Here is a 21,934-nt window from a genome sequence, read left to right as displayed (position 1 = left end):
TCCAGTTCTACTTGCCAGTCCTACTTGCCAGTCCTACTTGCCAGTCCTGGAATAGATGATTCAAAACTCTCTTTTATTTCCGATATTCTTGAATTCTGTGAAATTTCATGCCTAGGAGTAGAAGAAGAAAGTTCTGGGAAGAAATATTGGTGCTATATGTTTTAGGAAGGCCTTGAATGCCAGCCTGAGTGGCAACAGCTTTGGCATTACAAGCAGAGCCACTATTCAATGTGCTCAAAGGGACACAACAAATGACAGCCCAGTGGCTTCATTTTAATCGGCCAGGGTATAAGAGGCCATGTTTCTATTACCAGGAGATCTATAAGAAATCACACCCATTAATGGTTCCCATTAAATTCAGGGCATGTGGGGAAAATTGTAGTTTGATTTAGTTTAGCAACACGAAGATATTGGCAAGATAATCACATAAAAGCGACACCTTTTATGACTGGGCTATTTGATTTTATGTCAGCAGGTTTCAATTTCCCACATTTTTATGATGGCATATAGGTTCTCCCACCTAATGTATGCATTAGCCAGAGTAAAGGTTACATAGATGGTTTTCACATTCAGGATTCAAATCTGATAATAACGATAAAGTAATAATAGCGCTTGTGATAGAAACCCTCCCCCCACACGTACATCTCCTGCCCCCCCCAAGCCAAGTCACCCTCGTGCTGCCAGTGGAGGTTTGGGGGCGGGGTGTGGGGACAGGCCAGTGGGGCAGAGAAGGAAAGGAAGGACCTGGGCTGTGCAGTCAGGGGCCTGAGTTCGAATCAAGCACATGACCAGGGTTAAGGTAGTTCCCTCTCATCAGGAAAATGGAGAAGGTGAAACCTACATCGACCGGGTCCTGTGGAGGCTAAGTGGGCCAATGGGGATAACATGCTGGGTTACAGAATAAATCCTGCTAAAGTCACACTCACTCATACCCTGTAAGATGGAAAGGGGGCAAAAGTGCAAAAACAGCTTCTCAAATTAAATTTCTTATTTTGAAAAAAAAAAAAAGTATGAAAGGGCTATTATTTCTTCCTTGGACCATAGTTCTAAAGGCCCTGGTGGCTTCCTGCTGTCTATCAGGAGATAAGAGCTGGGCCAGGTCAGTCGACCTCTCTCCGAGACTGCTAGAAATTAGCTCCTCGGTGACAAGAGACCAAGGCAGTGGAGTTATTTAATGGGCATTGTTTTGGGGCCTGAAAGGAGGGAGGCCCAGAGAAGACCCATAGAGTTACTCTCTTTTAATATCCCTCTGAGTCCTGGGTACGTTTAAGCCCTAACTCATCTTTATACCTCTTCCTTTCCCTGAAAGATTCTCAAAGAAGAGTCTTTGAAAGAAGGACTAGTGTTACCCAGGCCAGTTGTAATTGGCAGCCCGCCCCCCCCCCCGCCCCCCGCGCATTTGTCACACGTCTCTCTTCAGAAGCCTAGGTCTCTATCAGGGACCGAATCTCCAGCCATTATTGGTCAAGCGCTCCTGGCAGAGAATTCGAGCTGCCCCTTTAAATCCATTCCTCTTACTTTCCAGTTTGGCCCTATTTAAATATTCCAGACAATTTCAAGACTTAATAATGATGAATACGATTAAGATTAGGGTTTAATAAGAATGTTAAGAAAAGATTTTTCATTCCAATGGAGGTGGGCTGCTGTGAAAATTGAATCGCACCGGGCTTCCCAGACCACGCTGACCGGGATGGTTCCTCACCTCCCTCGAGGCACTTTAACTCCCTCGGTCCAGAATTCTAGGAGGAATGCCTGCGCGTCTCTTGTCAGTTAAACCCCTCCCCCTCGACCCCGGTCATCCTTCCCAGATCACCCTCATGCTGGGCATCAGGTAGTCACACTTACACACAACCTCACCTGGTCACTCCTTCACTGAAGGTCCTTTGTTATGGTTTGGGCATAGGCTAGGAGAGAGAGAGACACTGGAGACCAAGATACTATGAATCTCTGTCTCAAATTAGACCCACTTTCCCCCAACCCAGAGGGTCTAGGTTAGATGTGACAGTCAGCAGCGCTGAAAAGGGAAGGGAAATCATCTGAGTCTGGTACATGCAGCTTTATAGTCTCTTCATGACTCCTTCCCAGCTTTGCAACAATGACCTTGATTATCATGGTGGGAGGCTATGGGGAGGATAAAAAGGCCCTATCCTTGCAGCTCTAGGGCTGGTTTTCTTATGCTTAGAACTATTGGCATTTCGAGCCAGATAAGTCTTAATTGTGGGGAGGTTGTCTTTTGCACTGTAGGATGGTTAGTAGCATCCTTGACCTCTACTCACTAGATACCAGTATCACCCCCTCCCACACACCTCCTGAATTTGAACCACGTTCAGATGTGCAAACCATCCCCATTCCTTCAGGTCTTCATGCCTTTTCATGTGCTGTCACCTTCATGTTCCCGACAACTAGAGAATTCTTTTTTGTCTTTTTAGTGCTGCACCTGTGGTATATGGAGGTTCCCAGGCTAGGGTTTGATCAGAACTGCAGCTGCTGGTTTATACCACAGCCATGAAACACCAGATCCGAGCTGCATCTGTGACCTATACCACAGCTCGAGGCAACGTCATATCCTTAATCCACTGAGTAAGGCCAGGAGTCCAACCCAGGTCCTCATGAATACTAGTTGGGTTCATTACTGCTGAGCAACAACAGGAACTCCAATTAGAGAATTCTTATAAAAACTCCAAGATACAGCTGATTCTGCGCTCTCATTCCTCCACTAATACAATCTCCTTGGTGCATCAGAATCCCTCACTCGTTCTCTCTTACCTTTCAACTGTGAGCTCTCAGGGAAGAGGGACCATGTCTGACTTGGCTTTGACTGGGGATAGGGTCTGGCATGTAGCAGGGACTCAGTAACTATTTATTGATTAAGTAAATTAAAGATCATCTAATTCAGCTGCTCTCAAGTTTTTCTTTTTAGCTAGGACATCTTTCGTTCAAACACATCTTGCATGGAAACATACATGAACAAAAGAGATAAATGTGGAGTGCTCAGATTAAAATTGGGAGTTGGGAGTCTAGGCACTCTACTTTCCTTCCCATAACCACTCCTTTTCCAGAACATCCTTTGCCCTCACTGCCATCAAGCAGCAGCTCTGGAGGAGGTCCAGGGAGGTACTCAGTTTAAAAAATCACTAATCTGGTCCAACCTCGATTTAATGCTTGAATTTTTGCCAGTTAAGTTGGTGATCCTCAAACATGGCTGTCCATCAGAGTCTCCTGGGATAGCAAAAGGTACAGACTTACAGACCCTACAGTTAAAGATTCTGATTCCCTAGGTCTGTGATTGACAACGTGGCTAGGTTTTGGAGAAACTCTCCACCCATATCCTATGGTGAATATTTCCTCTGGTGCTGACCACATTCTCTTCCAGAAACCCACTCCTTTGGAAACTGCTCTTGTGATTAGAAAGTTCTTGACTTAAGCTAGAAAATTTTAGCATCCTCCATGGTCCCATGGGGTTCACACGTTCTAGAAAATATTAACTGGTTGGGTGAACTTTGTAAGCAAGTTTTAAAAGGGAAGACCAGAAGAAAGGGGAAAATTGCATTGGATGGGATTCTGGTGACTCTTCCATATTGTCACTGCTCCATCCAGGAAAGGAAATGGGTCTCAGGCTTGAGACAGATCTGTGAGTCTTGTAGTCTGACCATGTAAAGGGGAAGCTTCACATGGAAGGTGGCAGTCTGTGAACAGCTGCAGCATTCCACAAGGCTCCATGCCTCTCCCAGAGGCTGTGGCTTCCTTTGACAGCTCAATTCACCTTGGGGGAAAAGACCCAGAAGAAAAGACATTCTGGCCAATGTGACATTGTACCCAGGTTAAGCTGAAGAGTGGATGTTCATGTAGGAGAAAGGAACCCAGTGATTGGAGATGGAAGCTGAGTTCTGGTTCAGGTTCCCTTAAGACTGCATTTCCCAGCATCTTTTGATGTTTGGTGTAGCCATGTCATCAAGGGTCAGCCAATGGGAAGAGAGCTGAGGCAGTGTGCCCACCTTCCGAGAATGTCCTCAAAATGAAAGACATGCCATTCTCCTTCCTTTTGCTTCTTCCTGGAGTTTGTGAACTCATGAAGTAGCCATCTTTGACTCTGAGGTGGAAGCTTTGAGGTGATGGTTTTAGAGGATCAAATGGAAAAAGTTAGACCTGATGATCACAGTGACATGAAGAATACTATGGGTTGCCTGGATATATGAAAGAAAAACAAGTTTCTTTTGCCTTTAAGTCAGTGTTACTTTAGGTTTGGGGTCACACATAAGCAAACCTCCTCTGAACTAAGACTGGCCAAATTGCTTACTTTTTGCTAAACTTTGGTTTCCCTCTTTACAAAATAGATACAGTTACACAGAGATGTGAACATAAATAATGTTATGGGGGTAAAGTGCATGGCACAAAACTGGGCCAAGAGGAAACACTTGGTACATTTTTGAGTTATTGTCAGCCCCATTTTACAGATAGGAAAACTGAGTTACGTGATACAGCCAAGGCTAGAACACAGGTCATTCCTTAAAAGCTGTTCTTCTAACTATTATGATGTAATGAGTCCCTCTTTTTGGCAAAAGGGGATAGCTGAAAGAAGGCTATAATGGAAGGTGAGTGTGATGGTGGATTTGGAATAGGGAGAATCAGTCTGGGCAATGGGGAGGCTTCAAATGCTCTTGGAAGAAGAGAGGCAGGACTGAAGCCAGAGAAATGAAAGCCTTGTGTCTTCTCTTAGGAAGGTCCCTTCACAAGCCCAGCCTCACAATCCTGAGATGCTCGGAGGACTTTTTAAATTGTCATTGGCTTCTGGATTCTGCTTCCCAAATGTCCTCTTAGGCTGGAAGTGGAAGAGACAGAGAAGCAGTACCTTGGATATGACTTACTTTTGATTTGATTCTTTGCCAATGCTCATAACTAACCCTGAAATCAGTCTTTTCACCCTCGTTTGGACGATCAGGTGTAAAAATACATTTTAATTATTGACATAATTAAGTCAGCGATTTGCTGCTGATCCGATATGTTTGACAATATTCCGGTGCCATCTGTTTCCTAATTGGACTTAATCTCCAAAATATGTTACCAAAATAGCCACCAAACAATCACATACACACACAAAAATCAAGCTACAAAAACTCTCCACTCCCCTTCATTGCATTCACAGAAACATACACAACACAATTTATCCCAACATCTGCCACGGTTTTAAGCATTATAAGCATGTGACCTGATGGCTTATATCATATATTAAAGGCATCTAGGTGATAGAAAGAAAACACATTGGCCCCGGGAGGTGAGTTCAAGAGCTGACTCTGCGTGACCTTGGGAAGGTCAGTTTCCTTCTTTAGGACTCAGCTCTGATGTGTACATAACCCCTGTTCCCATCTGGGGCTTAAATGTCTTCTTCATGTGATGCGGTCCCCATTATGTGGATTCTATTCATAGGTATCTTTTGTTACTAAAAATGTTCTTGAAATGGGGTCTGGAGACCTGGATGAAGGCTGACTTTTGCTCTGTGATTTGGGTGACCCTGTGGTTTATTTTTCTATTATACGGAAGTAATAATATTCAATATTGATTATATAATCTTGTCATGTTGGTCTGGGTCATGCAAGACAGTATTTTAGTTAATAGAATAGGCTGAAAAATCAAAGTATCTGGATTGGAATCACCACTTCCCACTTATTAGCCATAACCCCTTGAGAAATCTGCATAATCTCTCCCAGTGTCAGTTTCTCCATCTGGGAAATGGGGTTCCTGATATTACCTTCCTCCTGGGAATATTGGAGGTTTAACTAAGAGGTAGTCTGAAGAGTCATCATCTTTCAGCATACTTTTAATTAAGATTCCAGGGTTGTCATAAGGGTTTCATGTGAAAACCTGTTTTGAAGGATCATGAAAAATAAAAATTTGTAAACCTGTCTCAAACTATTCGATACTTGTATGCCAATTCGGAAACATTGCCCTATTGAATTTAAAATAATTTTATGTACATTTTATAGGTGAAAAATGAAGCAAAGAAGATTCAAATGGGAGTTCCCATTGTGGCTCAGCGGTAACAAACCCGAATGGTATCCATGAGGATTCAGGTTTGATCCCTAGCCTTGATTAGTGGGTTAAGGATCCAGCATTACTGTGAGCTGCTGTGTAGGTCACAGATATGACTTGGATCCTGTGTTGCTGTGGCTGTGGTGTAGCTCACATTTGACCCCTAGCCTGGGAATTTCTGTATGCTGAGGGTTCATCCCTAAAAACCAAATAAAAAAAAAAGATTCAAATGATTTCTGTAGGGAGTAATTTTTGGTTTTAGAAACTGTTTTTTCCACAGATTGGGAGAGAGAGCTCCGACAGTCCAAGAGTACTTCATTTCCGTTTGCCAGAAAATCATTGCCCCAGAGCTGCCTTGTTTATAGCTTTTATTGAGAGCTTTTTAAAATTTCAGGTTTTTCAAGAGTGGTAAAGAAATTTTTTTTTCTACAGAGTCTGATCTTCTAGAAATAATTAATTAATCAATTCAATAAATATTTTTGAGCCTCTACTGTGTGCTAGTACTCTTCTAGGTGCTGAGAACACAGCAGCGGGTAAGACAGTTAAACTCTCCTTCTCTACTTCTGTGGTGCACATTCTAATGGGGGGAACACACACACCCACACACCCACACCCACACACACACACACACCCCCACACACCCACACACACACCCACACACACACATGTGATGTCCAGCATTAGATCAGGGCATGGAGATAGAGCATGAGGATGGGGGTGACATTTTCAGCAAGGCAGTAAGGAAAGGACTTTAGCAGGAGGTGCTGTCTGAGAAACTTAATTGAAAAAAAGGCATATGCATGTGGATATTAGGGAGAAGACTCCAGGCTGAGGCCACAGCAAATGAAGACCCAGAGATGCAAGCCTGCTTGCTCTCTACTGAAGGCCTGTGCAGTGGGAGGAAACAATGCCAGAGTGACAGCCAGGCACTGAACTTGGGGGCCATGGTGATGGCTTAGGACTCTATTCTACCAGGATATGGAGTCTTGGAGGCAGGGCGGGGGGGGGGGTCATTCACTTGAGAAGGGCGTGGCTAAATTTGTGATTTGATGTGATGATTCTGGCTCCTGTGTCAAGACTAGATAGTCAAGGCTGAGAATAGAAGCCAAGAGACCAGGATGGAGTCTACCATAGTCCAATCACGTAAGCAAGATGATGGTGGCCAACCAGTATGCCAGAGATGGAGGTGGTCAATGTGACTATATTCTGGGTGTGCTTTAAAGGTGGATTCAACAGGACTTGCTACTGGATTGGTAGTGGGTGTTGAGGAAATGAGAGGACTCAAGGGTGACTCTGAGTCTTTTGACCTGAGGAACTAGGGGAAATGAGTTGCAACTTCCTGAGATGGAGGTGCTAGGTGGGGAGCAGAGCTTTTGTTAAAAAATTTTTTTTTTAAGGATGGAATCTAAGCTTACTAAATTGCAGGACTTTTCAGTGCCTTTATTAGGGGAATGACATTGGGAATCTCCAAGAATGGGCATAGAGCCTACAACATTCCCTTTAGGTCCCAGAACCCTCAGATTACAGAGAATATGATGTTCAGATGGAGGGGGAAACAGGGGTGACTGGAAGGTGGGATTCTGTGGGAGCTAAAATACTGAGAAATCAGAGGAGACAGTGTTACAAATGACATATAAATAACCTTTGGTCCTTTATCTTTTGAAGAATGCTCCTGTGCGCACGGCACCATCTATTCTAAATCAGCAAATTCCATTATGCAGATGAAATCCTGTGGAAACAAATCTGACAGGAGGAGAAAGAGAGAGAAGAAAAAAAGTTTAATTTACCCCAGACATTTGATTTCGTTTTAACCTTCTCAGGAAAATGTTTCTTCTTGAATGTTTCCAATAGATTTGAGCTGATCCTATTATGCTGGATAACCATTCTTTTTTTTTTTTCTTCCCCAAATAGTATCTGAATGTTGATCGAAACCCACCAGGACCGAGGACATTATGTATATTATCCCATTTAATCCTTTTCATATCCTGAAAGTTTGCCTTCTTGTGTAAATGAGGAAACTGAGGCTAAGAGCATTAGAACAACTTGCTTAAAATCACACTATCAGTAATAGCGGTAATGGTATTCAACCTTAAGGCTGTGTCTTTAAAATGCATGATTTTTCCACATGATTCTGGGTGGTTTTCCTTACTCATCTGTTTTGGAAGGAGGAAGGGGAGAAGTTAACCTCACAGAGGACATCAAACAAAAAGAAGCAAATTCGTAATGATAATAGTAGTGGCAAATAACAATTGTGTTTTTACTATTTGGCAGATGTTTTCTGGTTGAAATATCATGGCTCTCCTACGAAGTGGACATTATTGCCATTTTACAAGTAAGAAAATGAGTGATTTTAGTAAGGGCTACAGCTGAGGTAAGACTCTAAGTCTGACTCCAGAGTTCAGAATTTTACCCCATTCATTTTCGTCTTGGGTCTCTTTCCATGGGGTCTCCCATTTGATGGTGGCGGGAAGTGGTGACATAAACGATGACTTGGAGCACTGTGTTAAGGAGGATTCTGAAGCTCTGTGTAGACTCAGTGAGAGGGCGTGAAGGTAGGTGTGATGACATCTGCCCTGGGGGTGGAGACCACAGACAGGTGTGCCCCCACAGTTATTGTGGCTTAGCTCCTCCACCAATCTGAGGCACCTGCCTTGTTTTCTCCTTTCCCCCTTTTCTCTAAAGCACAGAATGGATAGTTTGCCAAGGGAGGGCTAGCTCAGAAGCCTGAGAGCAGTTTTGCCTTCAGGGTGTGTCTAAATTGCAGTTGCAGTCTAAGTGGGGCTCTGAGGTAATTGTAATGCTACCATAGTCCCCTAAGGGCACTTTATTATGGTCTGAGTTAGTTGATCCCCCCCCCCCAACCCCACTGCCCTTCCCCAAGAGGCTTGTGAGGCAGTCAGGATAGAGTTAATCACCCCACTGTAAAGACAAGAAGACTGAGGCTCAAGGAAGCACAGTAACTTTCTGGTGTCCTTACTGTTTCTAAGTAGCAGTAACAGATGTAGACACAGGCTATCAGCCGTCAAATCCAACAACCCTGCTGCTACACTAACATTTGTCCTCTGGCTTTGGTCTGGTTGTTACTGTAAGTGCTGTGATCAGAGCTGGGGTAAGACTAGGAGAAATGTGAACTAGCCTTGGGAGCGCGGTGTGGATTTAAGGAATGATGGGTGTGGTCAGGAAGGAGTCAAGTTTGGAAATGAAACCCTTCCTCCTCTTCACAGCCACCAATTCTTTCCTATATTGAATCATAACAATACGATAAGAACAACCAACAGTTGTATAGCACAGGGAACTATACTTAATATCTTATAATAACCTATAATGGAAGAGAATGTAAAAAAAGAATATATATATTCTTTGTGGTATATAGCAAAATCTATACATTCTTTGCTGAATATATATATGTGTGTGTGTATATATATATATATTCTTTGTGTACATCACTTTGCTGTACACCTGAAACTAACACATTTTATTTTATTTATTTTTTAACACATTTTAAATCAACTCTATTTCAATAAAAATTAAAAAAGAAAACCAAACATGAAACAACCAACAGTTATTAGGGTGCTTACTATGAACCAGCCAGTGTGATAAATCCCTTAACTAACTGATATAATTTAATCCTAAGAACAACCCAGCCACTTAGACCCAGTTCCTACCTCCTCACCCTCATTTTATGGATGACAAAACCCCGTCTCAGTAAGGCTTACTATTTGCCCCAGCTGGGAAGTTTCTGATCTGGGATTGGAACATGGGGAATTCCAGAGGCGGATCCTTAACCCCGTGTATTCTCTGCCTCTGTTAGCTCCACTGTCAGACTGGCTGGGAACCATGGACACCCACTTGGTATCTATTTGAAGATTCTAAAGCTGTTGTTTGCTTATAAACATCAGATCTGCAGCTGATGTAACGCACGGAGCAGATTCGCAGCCCATCACCGAGCTGACGACACCACGCCAGGGCCAGGACCCAACCTTGCAGTCACGCGCCTGCTATAAATACAGCAGGTTCAGCTGATGCAGGCAGAGCCTCAAAGTCTCTCCTTCAGAATTCTGATTTCAAATACATTTTTTTTTCTTCTGCAGGCTTTCTGTCTTCTCTCAAATGCCCATGTAAATCCTCAAATTTGTTGTTACCCTTCCCTGCACCTATTTTTTTTTTCTTCCTGGGTATTGTTTTAAATAGGAAGAAAACTGCTTTTATAACTCAATTTAATACCCCATTTAGACTTGTCTTGGCAATCAGGGAATGAAATACAGTCACATCAGGCAAGGCTTTAAATTCAGCCCTGTCTTCATATTTTGCCATTTGAGTCCTGAAATTTACACAGCCTCGTTCTGACTCTAATTGATTCCTCTAACCTGACCATGACTTTTAACCATCCTGTGGTTAGCACACTTGACTGGACTTATTTCTCTGCTGTCAGAGCATATATCACCTTTAAAGGGACCCACACTGTCAGGAAGTTTATGTCTCAAATTTAAGATTTTTTAAATGAAACAAGAACTGCTGGGCAGTTTAAAGAGCTTAATATGAATAATAAAACACTCAAACATGAGGGTTGCTTTTTTATCCTGAAAACTTTATAAATAAAGACATTAACATTTCCCCGGATCACAGACATGCCAAATGGAGTTGATTTTCTTCAGCCCATGAAATGACCAAAATAGGACTTTTACCGTATAGATAAAACTTGTAACTACAGAATCTACCCTAACTTGAACGATGGTATCTTTAGACTTGGGTGACCCGTGTCCTATTTGTTAAACTAAGAAGAAATTAGCTACAGTGATGGAAGCTCTAAGAGACTATGGTTAGTATTTAATCTACTTCAGAAATCACACTGCTCAGACTTAGGAAACACTCTGCATTACCATATGTCATCATGTATGTGGATATTGTTGTGGAAACTTGGCCTCTGTCCGCTGGTGCTGAGCAGAAATGCAGAGACAGAGTTTGGGGTGAAGGAGAAAAAAAATAGCTTTATTACTTTGCCAGGAAAGGGGGGCCATAGCAGGTTAATGCCTTAAGGACTGTGCCCTCTTTGGGAATGATTAGGAGGTGGTTTTATAGTTTTGGGAGTGGAAAGTAGGGCCACAGATAAGGATCAGGGTAGAGGCAAGCTTGCATTGTTGTTTTTTTTTCTTCAGTGTTTCATTTATTTATTTATATTTTATATTTTATTTTATTTTCCCACTGTACAACAAGGGGATCAAGTTATCCTTACATGCATACATTACATTTTTTTCCCCACCCTTTGTTCTGTTGCAACATGAGTATCTAGACATAGTTCTCAATACTACTCAGCAGGATCTCCTTGTAAATCTATTCTAAGTTGTGTCTGATAAGCCCAAGCTCCCCATCCCTCCCACTCCCTCCCCCTCCCCCTCCCATCAGGCAGCCACAAGTCTTTTCTCCAAGTCCATGATTTTCTTTTCTGAGGAGATGTTCATTTGTGCTAGATATTAGATTCCAGTTATAAGTGATATCATATGGTATTTGTCTTTGTCTTTCTGGCTCATTTCACTCAGTATGAGATTCTCTAGCTCCATCCACGTTGCTGCAAATGGCATTATGTCATTCTTTTTTATGGCTGAGTAGTATTCCATTGTGTATATATACCACTTCTTCTGAACCCAATCATCTGTCGATGGACATTTGGGTTGTTTCCATGTCCTGGCTATTGTGAATAGTGCTGCAATGAACATGCGGGTGCACGTGTCTCTTTTAGGTAGAGTTTTGTCCGGATAGATGCCCAAGAGTGGGATTGTGGGGTCATATGGAAGTTCTATGTATAGATTTCTAAGGTATCTCCAAACTGTACCAGTTTACATTCCCACCAACAGTGCAGGAGGGTTCCCTTTTCTCCACACCCCCTCCAGCATTTGTTATTTGTGGACAAATAACATTTGTCCATCATTTCTTAATGATGGCCATTCTGACTGGTGTGAGATGGTATCTCATGGTAGTGTTGATTTGCATTTCTCTTTTGAGGAAAGATATTCCATGTTCATGGATTGGGAAAATCAATATTGTAAAAATAGCCATACTACCCAAAGCAATCTACAGATTCCAATGCAATCCCTATAAAAATTACCCATGACATTTTTCACAGAACTAGAACAAACAATCCAAACATTTATATGGAACAACAAAAGACCCAGAATCACCAAAGCAATCCTGAGGAACAAAAACCAAGCAGGAGGCATAACTCTCCCAGACTTCAAGAAATATTACAAAGCCACAGTCATCAAAACAGTGTGGTACTGGTATCAAAACAGACAGACAGACCAATGGAACAGAAGAGAGAACCCAGAAGTAAACCCTGACACCTATGGTCAATTAATCTTTGACAAGGGAGGCAAGAACATAAAATGGGAAAAAGAAAGCCTATTCAGCAAGCATTGCTGGGAAACCTGGACAGCTGCATGCAAAGCAATGAAACTAGAACATACCCTCACACCATGCACAAAAATAAACTTGAAATGGCTGAAAGACTTAAATATAAGACAGGACACCATCAAACTCCTAGAAGAGAACATAGGCAAAACACTCTCTGACATCAACATCATGAATATTTTCTCAGGTCAGTCTCCCAAAGCAATAGAAATTAGAGCAAAAATAAACCCATGGGACCTAATCGAACTGAAAAGCTTTTGCCACAGCAAAGGAAACCAAAAAGAAAACAAAAAGACAGCTTTCAGAATGGAGAAAATAGTTTCAAATGATGCAACCGACAAGGGCTTAATCTCTAGAATATAAGCAACTTATACAACCAACAGCAAAAAAGCCAATCAATCAATGGAAAAATGGGCAAAAGACCTGAATAGACTGTTTTCCAAGGAAGACATACAGATGGCCAGCAAACACATGAGAAAATGCTCAACATCGCTGATCATAAGAGAAATGCACTGTTTTTTAAAGCTAATGGCTAGTGGCCACAGGACTGGTTCTGGTGGTTCTTCTTTCTGGAATGAGGAATGCTTCATCAAGCAGTTCTTTTCGTTGGGGATTTTAGTTCTGCATAAAGGCTCAAAGATATTGTTATGCAGATTCCTTGAGGAGGAACCTGGACCCTGCCCCAGGTCTGCCCTATTGTCTCTCTCTCTCTCTCTCTCTTTTTTTTCATTATAGCTGGTTTACAGTGTTCTGTCAACTTTCTACTATAAAGCATGGTGACCCGGTTACACATACATGCATAGGTTCTTTTTTCTCACATTATCATGCTCCATCACAAGTGACCAGATGTAGTTCCCAGTGCTATACAGCAGGATCTCATTGCCTATCCATTCCAATAGCAATAGTCTGCATCTGTTGTCTCTTGACTGCTCCTCCCTGGTCTCTGTACCCCCTCCCTTCCCTGATTAGCAACAGTTTCAACCTGCCCTTTGGAAATCAGGAAATGATTCCTGATTCCCTAAAAGTAGGAAATAGGGGACACAGAAAGGCTTGTGTGCCCAGGAGCCCCAGAGGCCCTGCTTGGTTTCAATATGACCAAAAATTCCAAAGAGACTTGAGTGTCTTGCTGGAACGCACATCCGGCTGGGAGATGAGTCCTGGACTCCAGGTTGAGTTGTGTCACTAAGAGCCACTGTTTACTACAGGCCAGGCACTTTTAAACTTGAGTTAAACCTTCACCAAAATCTCTGGGCAGTATTATTATCCCCATTTAACCAACAAGCAAACTGTACTCTTTAATAAAGGAGTTTAAAAATCCTCACAAGGACATGCAGCAAGGAAATGGGAGAACTGGGATGTGAACCAGGTCTGTCTGAGGCCTGAGTCTCTTCTCTCAGCACTTCTGAGTCCTAGGAGCTTCCCATATGGGCCTCGGTTTCCTCACATTGGAATAAAGTTTACTGTTTCTTACAAAAGTAAAAGAGACTTAAATTTGGAAGACCTGCTCTTGAGATCCAGAAATCCCTTTAGAGGTTGTGTCACCTTGGGCACAGTGTTCAGCTCTCCTGGGACTCAGTTTCTCTATCTAAGAAATAAGGATAAAATCCTTAACTCAGGATCTAATAATGGACATAAGGGCTTCCATTCCATTCCATTGGACATAGGCATGAGCTTATTTTTATCTATTAAACATAGTTGCAGTAGACCCTAAAACTGCAAAAAAATATCAGGTTAATCTTGTTGGTAGTTGGCTTGAAAATCTCTCTTCTTACATTCACGTCAAAGACACAGCTGCTTGGCAGAAGAAGAATACAGAGTGATTAAAAGCAAGATTTTCAAATCAGACAGATCTATCTGTTCTATTATGCACTAGTGACATTATCTCGGGAAAGTGGCTAAACTTCTCTAAGCCTTGACGTCCTCAAGGAAAGGGGAGTCACAGTGGGGCAAACCCCCAAATGGTGGATGAGAGAATTACAAGGAATAAGAATACCCGTTAGGCACTTAGCAGGGCTCCATCAGCATTGATGTGTTAAAGAACAATAGGTCCTGAGTACAGGGAACACCCTGGACTGCAACGTTTTCTTTTGATTCTTCTTATCTTTCCATTCTTTTGATCACTTCTTTATGAAATTAAATAATCCATTTAACCTCCCAGGGCTCTTTGATCTCTTCACCCTGCCAGCCAGCAGCAAGATTAACCCTATAGGAATTGAATCTTTTTACCAGGAGGAACCAGGAAAGGGCAGCTGGATGGAGCAGAAAATAGGGATGATTTAAACTTCAGATTCAGTGATGAGTCTTCTCTGATTAATCTTAGCTTCATCTAGTCCTATGCTCCATACAGAGTTCTTCTGGTTGCGAGACCCCACTGGTCTGCCAAGCACCCTAGGAAAAGCAGGACTGACATGATGGACACTAATTGAGAAGCCAGAAGGCTGTGGCTCAGGGGGTGATGAATGGCTTGCTCAAGAGCACTCAGATAATCAGTGTTGGAATCAGAAGGAAACTAAATATTCAATTTAATAATATAATATAATATAATATAATAATGATGTAATATAATACAAGATGTGTGTAATATAGTAATGCATATATGTACACACATGTGTGTATATAATAGTCTAAGCATTTGACTCATACATATATGTATATGTATGTATATATGTGTATATAACACCCACATAATACATTCATACATACATACACACTATATTTGTGTGTGTGTACACACACACACATACACATATATAATTTCACTTTTCCTGTTTCTTTGCCATTGAGTGATATCTCCTCTCACTTCTCCTCTTACTTTAATAGTGCCATGAGGGGACTACCATGTAAGAAATGCTTAGAACTTTTGGAGGAGGTACTCTGGAGAAGTACCTGGAATCTACAGCACACTGAAGACAGACCTGTAAAATATATACAAAATCCACCCCTTCCATCTTCATCGTTCCCACCTGTCATGGGCAGAATAACTGCCCCTCTAAGTGGTCTATGCCCTGGAACCTAGGAATATATTATCCTGGGTGGCATCTTTGTAGGTATGATTTAGTTAAGGACCCTGAGATAGGAGGTTAGCCTGGATTACCCGTGTGGGCTTCATGCAACCACAGGGTCTTTAGAAGAGGGAGGCAGGAGGGTTGGCGTCTGAGAGAGATATAAAGATGCTTCTTGGCTGACTTTGAAAGTGGAGGGAGGGGCCAGGAGCCAAGGAATGTGGGTGGCCTCTAAAAGCTAGAAGGGGGAAGAGAATAGATTCCATCCTAGAGCCTCCAGAAGGATTGCAGTCTGGTCCAGAAAAACCATATCAGACTTCTGATCAATACTGACAACTAAGACCATCTCCATCCCTAGCTTGGTCAACCACTCTAGCTGCCTCCAGACTGGTCTGTCTCTCCTCCCCATCCCCACCTGCAGAATCTGTTCCATGCACAGCCCCAGAAAGATCATTTCAGACCTCAACCTGCTAATGCGTCTTGTGGGCTTAAAACCCTCAACAACTTCCTGCCACACTTAGAATAAAAACTGGCCCCCTTATCATGACTTCATTTTCCTACCCAAGTGCCAAAGATGATCAGACTTGTCCAAATAGTCTTGGATGGTGAGCGGGAGAACTGAGCCCTGAACCTCAAGATCTGGCCTAAATTCCCCTTCTCTGAGATATATACCCACTTCCTCTGATCTGGAATTCTCTCTCTAAGATAAAGGAAGGGAAGAGCTTTCTCAAAGAAATGTCAGGGCCATTGCCTCAGTGTCTGCGGTTTTGAGAAGGAAGGCTGGAAGATGTTGCAAAACTTTTCCTGGAATGTTCTTCCTCTTGTTCTCAGAATTTCTTGTATTCTGAGGTCTGCAAGGTACTGGAAAAATCAGGGATAAGAGGAAATTCTCCAAGAAAAAAAAAGAAGAATCATTTTCATAAATTGCTTGCTCCCTTAATGCATAACTGGTCAATAAATAATAACAATGAGCTATATACTTATTTGCATAGAGTTAAAAACTCAAATGCCTGAAGGACCAGTTTGGAAACATCCAGATGGAGAATTCAGGCCAAGTGTGGCTAGATCTTCCAGTTTTTCCAAGAGAAAATAGAAATCTGGGGTTTTACACGAAAAACTCATAGTTTTTAAATACGGTTTTTAAAGCAATTTGATAATTGTTTGTTTTGTTGCTTTTTAGGTCTGCACTCGCGGCACATGGAGGTCCCCAGGCTAGGTGTTGAATCAGAGCTGCAGCTGCCGGCCTACACCACAGCCACAGCTGGGTGGGATCCAAGCCATATCTGAGACCTACACCATACAGAGCTCATGGCAACACCAGATCCTTAACCCAGTGAGTGAGGCCAGGAATCAAACCCGAATCCTCATGGATCCTAGTCAGGTTTGTTAACCACTGAGCCATGGAGGGAACTCCCTGATAATTGTTTTAACCATGGGAAGACCAAGCAGAAGGTTTCTGTCACCAGAGGTCATCCGCCTGAGATGCTGGTCCTTCACTCTAAGATCCATATCACTCTGACATACTGGAGCCCTACAGTCAGGTATGGCCTCATTCCACTTAAATGTCTTTCTACCCTTTGAACGGTGCTTGGAAAAGGGGGGTTCAGCAGAGCAATCTGGAGTTGTGAGCCAGAGATTCCAGAGACCCACACCTGAGGGCCACACCCCTGAGCCAGCTGATGTCTGAGAAATGTGTCACAACCACGCTGGGTGCTGAGAGGACAATAAAGGAAAGAGCCATGCTCTTCCCTCAATTTAGTTCAATTTCTAAAATATCCACTGGGCCTACTGGTGCTCTGGGATCTTTTTAGAGGCTGCAGTCACAGAGCTAAAAAAGATGGAATCCCTCTGTGCAATGAATTCATGGTGGGCCTGTAGGGTGGTTGTAAGACACACAGATAAACAGGTAACCTTCATAATCTGGTCCATGTCGAAGGTGAATTTATGAAAATCAAATAAATCTCAGTGAACAGAGTTCTGCGTTGGAGGGCTGGTAATTCATGTAGATTTCTCAGTGTAGGTGATTTTAAATGAGTCTTCAAATTTTTATTGAAGTATAATTGACATATAACATTATATTAGTCTCCGGTGTATAGCATCATGGTACAATATTTGTATCCGTTGCAAAATGACCACCAACGTCAGTCTAGTTAACATCCATGGCTTTGGGATGATAGAGTGAGGGTTTTTTTGTGTGAGATAAAGGTGGATAAGGTAAAGGTGTGCTCCTGCAGGAAACTCTTGAGCAAGGGTGTTGCTTTAAGTATCCTAGATACAGTCTGGATAGGAAGAAGGAAGGTATATTGGAGGAAAGAGGATGATAAGATAATAAGTTGAAATAGACCTGATAAGAGACCAGGCAGAGTGTGGCAGAAGATGGAGAAAATAGTGTGCCAGAGTGAGGGTCCCCAGTCTTCATGCTGGTCTTCTTGGATTTGCACTGATCCTGTCCAAAGTCTTTGTCATTTCAAGACAGGACCTTTGCCCATCATCAGTGGGGTCCCTTGTCCCCTATCAAGTACCTACTGATCTTTCAGGGCACAGAAGGGGTCATTGTGGCTGGCCTGTGAACAGACGCTGGAGACCAGGTTGAAGATGGCACCCATATTTAGATGAGTAGTAACAAGAAATGGAGATCACATTTGTCCGGCCTGATAAGAGGGAGACAGTGAGTGCTAACTCAGACCTCACGTCCTTTTCCCTGTGATCCACGCAACCCAAACACTCAGAGATCCAAGGTCAGCTATCTTGAGATCCTTAATTATGATGCCCAAAGCATCACGTTCATTGGTTTACCACTGTCCACACAAAAGCCCTACTCTTTTTGGACCTATCTTTCAAGTCTTATTATTAATTCTTTTTTTTTTCAAAATGTACCTTAATGAGGTCTGTTTTGACCATCCCTAAAATTGTATCTACTCCTCGCACCCAAATTCCCTATCTCCCTCTTCTAGTCTATTCTAACTATAGTATATTCTAACTATAGAGGGAAAGTGTTTTTATTGTGCTATTTACTGCTTCATCCTGGCACCTAAAATAGCATATGGCACACAGTAGGTGTGAGGATGGGCAGTGACAGCACATCAGTGATTATTCACTGAAAGAATGAAATATGATTATTTATTGGGCTCCTATTATGTGCCTAAGGTCTGTACTCTCATGGAACTTACAATCCTTCTGCCCTTTAAATGTCAGACATACTCCAGGGCACTGAATACGTCTTATCCATCTCTGTATCCCCATATGGAAAATGATATATAGCACACAGAAGATATAATAAGTTCCTGTTGCACAAATAAATCTATTCAACATGGCCCCCTATGATCCAGCCAAACTGGGCTTCTCAATAATCCTTGAGAATTTCCATGTCTCCTGAGACCTTTTGGTTATTCTCTGCCCACGGCTTCAGTTCTAACTCTAATATCACTCACTCATCGTAAGTTATGCATTGAGAGATTCAAAAGGCAAGCTCTGGAGTCATACAGATGTGGCTTCAAAACCTTCGTACCATTATTTATGGCCCCCGTGAGGATGGTTAGCTTGCTTCACTTCTCCGATCTTGGGTTTCCTCATCTTTCAGCAGAATTACACAACAGAGCCTCTCTCATTGGATTTCTGGGAGGATAAAGTTAATGGATTATAAAAGACTTGGTACACTGAGAAATTCATAAATGCTAACCATTACATTTTTGTTGAAAACCCCTCTATTTGCAATCTTCTTGAAGGATACTAGTGTGTTTTTAATAGTGCTTGGCTCAGTTTGTCTTGCAGTATAAATTCTTGTCTATCAACCTTCTTTCTAAGTGGTATTCCTGCTATAGGAGGCATTAGGGTGGCAGAGTTGGGTGTTAGAGTGAAAGGTGGAGGCTGGGCAGTGAAAGGGGTCAGATTTGAACTAGGCTCGGTTAGCTTTGTGAACAGGAGAAGATCATTTCACGTCTCTGACCTTGGCTTTCTCCTCTGATAAATGGGTCTAGCAACACCAACAGCACAGAATTGATGGGAACACGCAACCAGATCCCATTTGGACTAAGGCTTGGAGACATTTGGTGGTTAATACCTATCAGTGGCCAGCTTTTAAAAATTTCTTGGTGGAGGATGAAGCACCCATTTAAACCAGTGACCTTCCCCCTTCTTCCCTCTAGGAATCTGGACCTTTTACTCTATGTCCTTTTTACATTTCACGCAATCTTACTGCGAAAGGAATGTAGGATGGAAATATCTCCTCGCCTCTTGTGGGTGATTGGTTTACACCCAAATCACAAAATCTGATTATAAGTTTGTAAATGTCTTTGCTTACAGAGAGAGACCCGTATTATTAATGGTCATAAAATTAAATTACCCAGTGCATTTCTATTCTGGAAGAAAAACGGATCCACGTTCACCAGTCAGCCAGCATAATGTCGATGTATAAACAAAAATGGGGGTGGGGGGGAGAACACCCACCATATTATTTATTCAGTTCCAAAACATTTTCCACACACCATATGGCAGGATTTTTTTTTCTTTCTTTCTCAAGCCTTTTCACAGATGTAATTATAATTCTTTTCACCTTCCCCAGAGAGATCATCTTGAGTATTATAAAGATTGCATGAAACTTGAGACCTTCCAGGGAACTTTATTATCGTGGCAACCAGTCTCCTCCTCCTTTGCAAAGTTCAGCCACTGGCCTGTGGACTGTTGCTCCACTGAGCACACAACCTGAGGTTTCCCCTGGGGACTTAAATAGTGGGTGAAAGCTCAACATTATCATGATCATTTTCTCACACGCATCTTGCTAGTAGGGATGCAGTTCAACAAAACCAACAGGGCTACATGGTCAGCCTGAAAGATGCCCCCGCCCACTCTTTTCCCTGGCTTCTTTATCATCTTCAGGGCTTTCTCTGATCCCATTAGCAGACAGACATTAGCAACCCTTCTATACCGCATTCTTAGCACGAGGGATCTTAGCATCTACCTCTCATTTATGTCACATGGAACCAATAGGAGACTGAACAGAAGGGAGGCATCCGCTAAACACTTGTTAGTTTTGATCTTCCTGGCGCATAGGAATATTTATAGGGGTTGATTCAGATCAATCCAGAAAGTCTATGTAGCTATGGGCAGGCATTCTTGAGATGGCAAAGACACTCCCTTTGTTGATCAACCACTCACCAGTGTTAGGCTTCATACTCGGGGCTTTAAGTACATGATCCCCTTTATGCCTCTAATAACCCTGTGAGGTAAGTATTCTCATTGTATTTTACAGAGCTGGAAACTGAGGCTCTGAGTACTCAAGGGCTGTTGTCAAGGTCACATGCATCCTCTCTACCACGGTGTTGGAACAACAGCCATAGTGACCTCGTATCAGTTTCCCAGTACGTGAATCACCAACACAACTATCAGAAAGGTCATTCTCAGTGAGTCATTTTTACAATGACAAACTAGGACTCAGGAAGCATAAGGCACTTATACACAAATGTCACACACCCTCTGAGTTTTAAAACATGAAAAGCTAACCTTCATTTATAGCCTTGTTTCTATGGGGGGATGTATTCCAAACTCCAAACATCTGAATTTCAAAGGAACTTTTGGCAACATAACCTGTTTATGTGGCGAAGACTGTCTGTAGCTTCCATATTGATAGGGTGCGTCTGGCAAGGAGAAAAATCGTCTTGTGATTTACCAGATGGCAATTCTGTTCTCCAGCTGGATTGGGAATCCCAGAGGATCCGTCCCTTCCTGCAGGGTTCCAGCAGTACCACCTCTGTGCTCTTGGCTTTTCCAGCAGATACAGGGCTTCTTGGAGCTCCAGACTGAGACCGTGTTGCTCTCAGCACAATGAGAAGGAAGTAACCCAGGTGCAGGAGGTCACGCACTTGAGATGCTCCTCAGGATGTGCCTAAATGGACATACTTTGTATGAAAATGATCACAGCCCTGTGCATCCCCGAAGCTGCTGATTTACACACTATTAGTGTTGAAAGGTGGAGAAAGAAAGTTCGGTAGAAATCACCCAGGGAAGAGCTACGTGGAGCGATTTACAGCAGTGTTTTTCAATTGTTTTGACCACAACTTCCAGAATAATGAGCATTTTTTTTTCACTCTGACTCAGTGCATGTATGTAAGTATATATGCATATGTGCATATAATTGAAATGCATTGTACCTAAAACATATTTTTGTGTGGCGTGCATAATTGAAATAAAAATTTCACAATACTTACCCTTATTATGTGAGATTTATTCTTATTTTTCCTTTCTTTTTTTTTGAAAGTTTACAGTGTACTTTATAAAACTAAAATTGTATTGCATTGACTTTATTTTTCCCTTCTAATCTTTTTCAATTCATTCCTTTCCAATTAAAAAAAAAAGGAAAAAGGTGCTGGTCACAATCCTCTAAATTGAGTTTATTTTTCAGTCTTTTAAAAGTTTTATTGGATTATAGTTGACCTACAGTGTTGTATTAGTTTCAGGTATACAGCAAAGTGAATCAGCTGTATATCTATAGCTCTATCTATCTA

At 42.2% G+C, this 21,934-nt stretch overlaps 1 long non-coding RNA gene across 1 annotated transcript in view; it reads left to right on the top strand.

The window, feature by feature from the left end:
• The first annotated feature begins 8,103 nt into the window (after positions 1-8,103).
• LOC125121348 (uncharacterized) overlaps positions 8,104-21,934 on the top strand; it is a 40,249-nt gene continuing 26,418 nt past the window's right edge. Inside the window, exon 1 of the long non-coding RNA XR_007133442.1 lies at positions 8,104-8,359. This is a non-coding gene — a long non-coding RNA (uncharacterized LOC125121348). The remainder of the gene's footprint in view (positions 8,360-21,934) is intronic.

The sequence above is a fragment of the Phacochoerus africanus genome, chromosome 2 (genome assembly GCF_016906955.1).
Source record: "Phacochoerus africanus isolate WHEZ1 chromosome 2, ROS_Pafr_v1, whole genome shotgun sequence".
NCBI classification, from domain to species: Eukaryota; Metazoa; Chordata; class Mammalia; order Artiodactyla; family Suidae; genus Phacochoerus; species Phacochoerus africanus.
The sequence above is the reverse complement of the archived record's forward strand: the minus strand, read 5'-3'. Positions and strand labels throughout refer to the sequence as shown.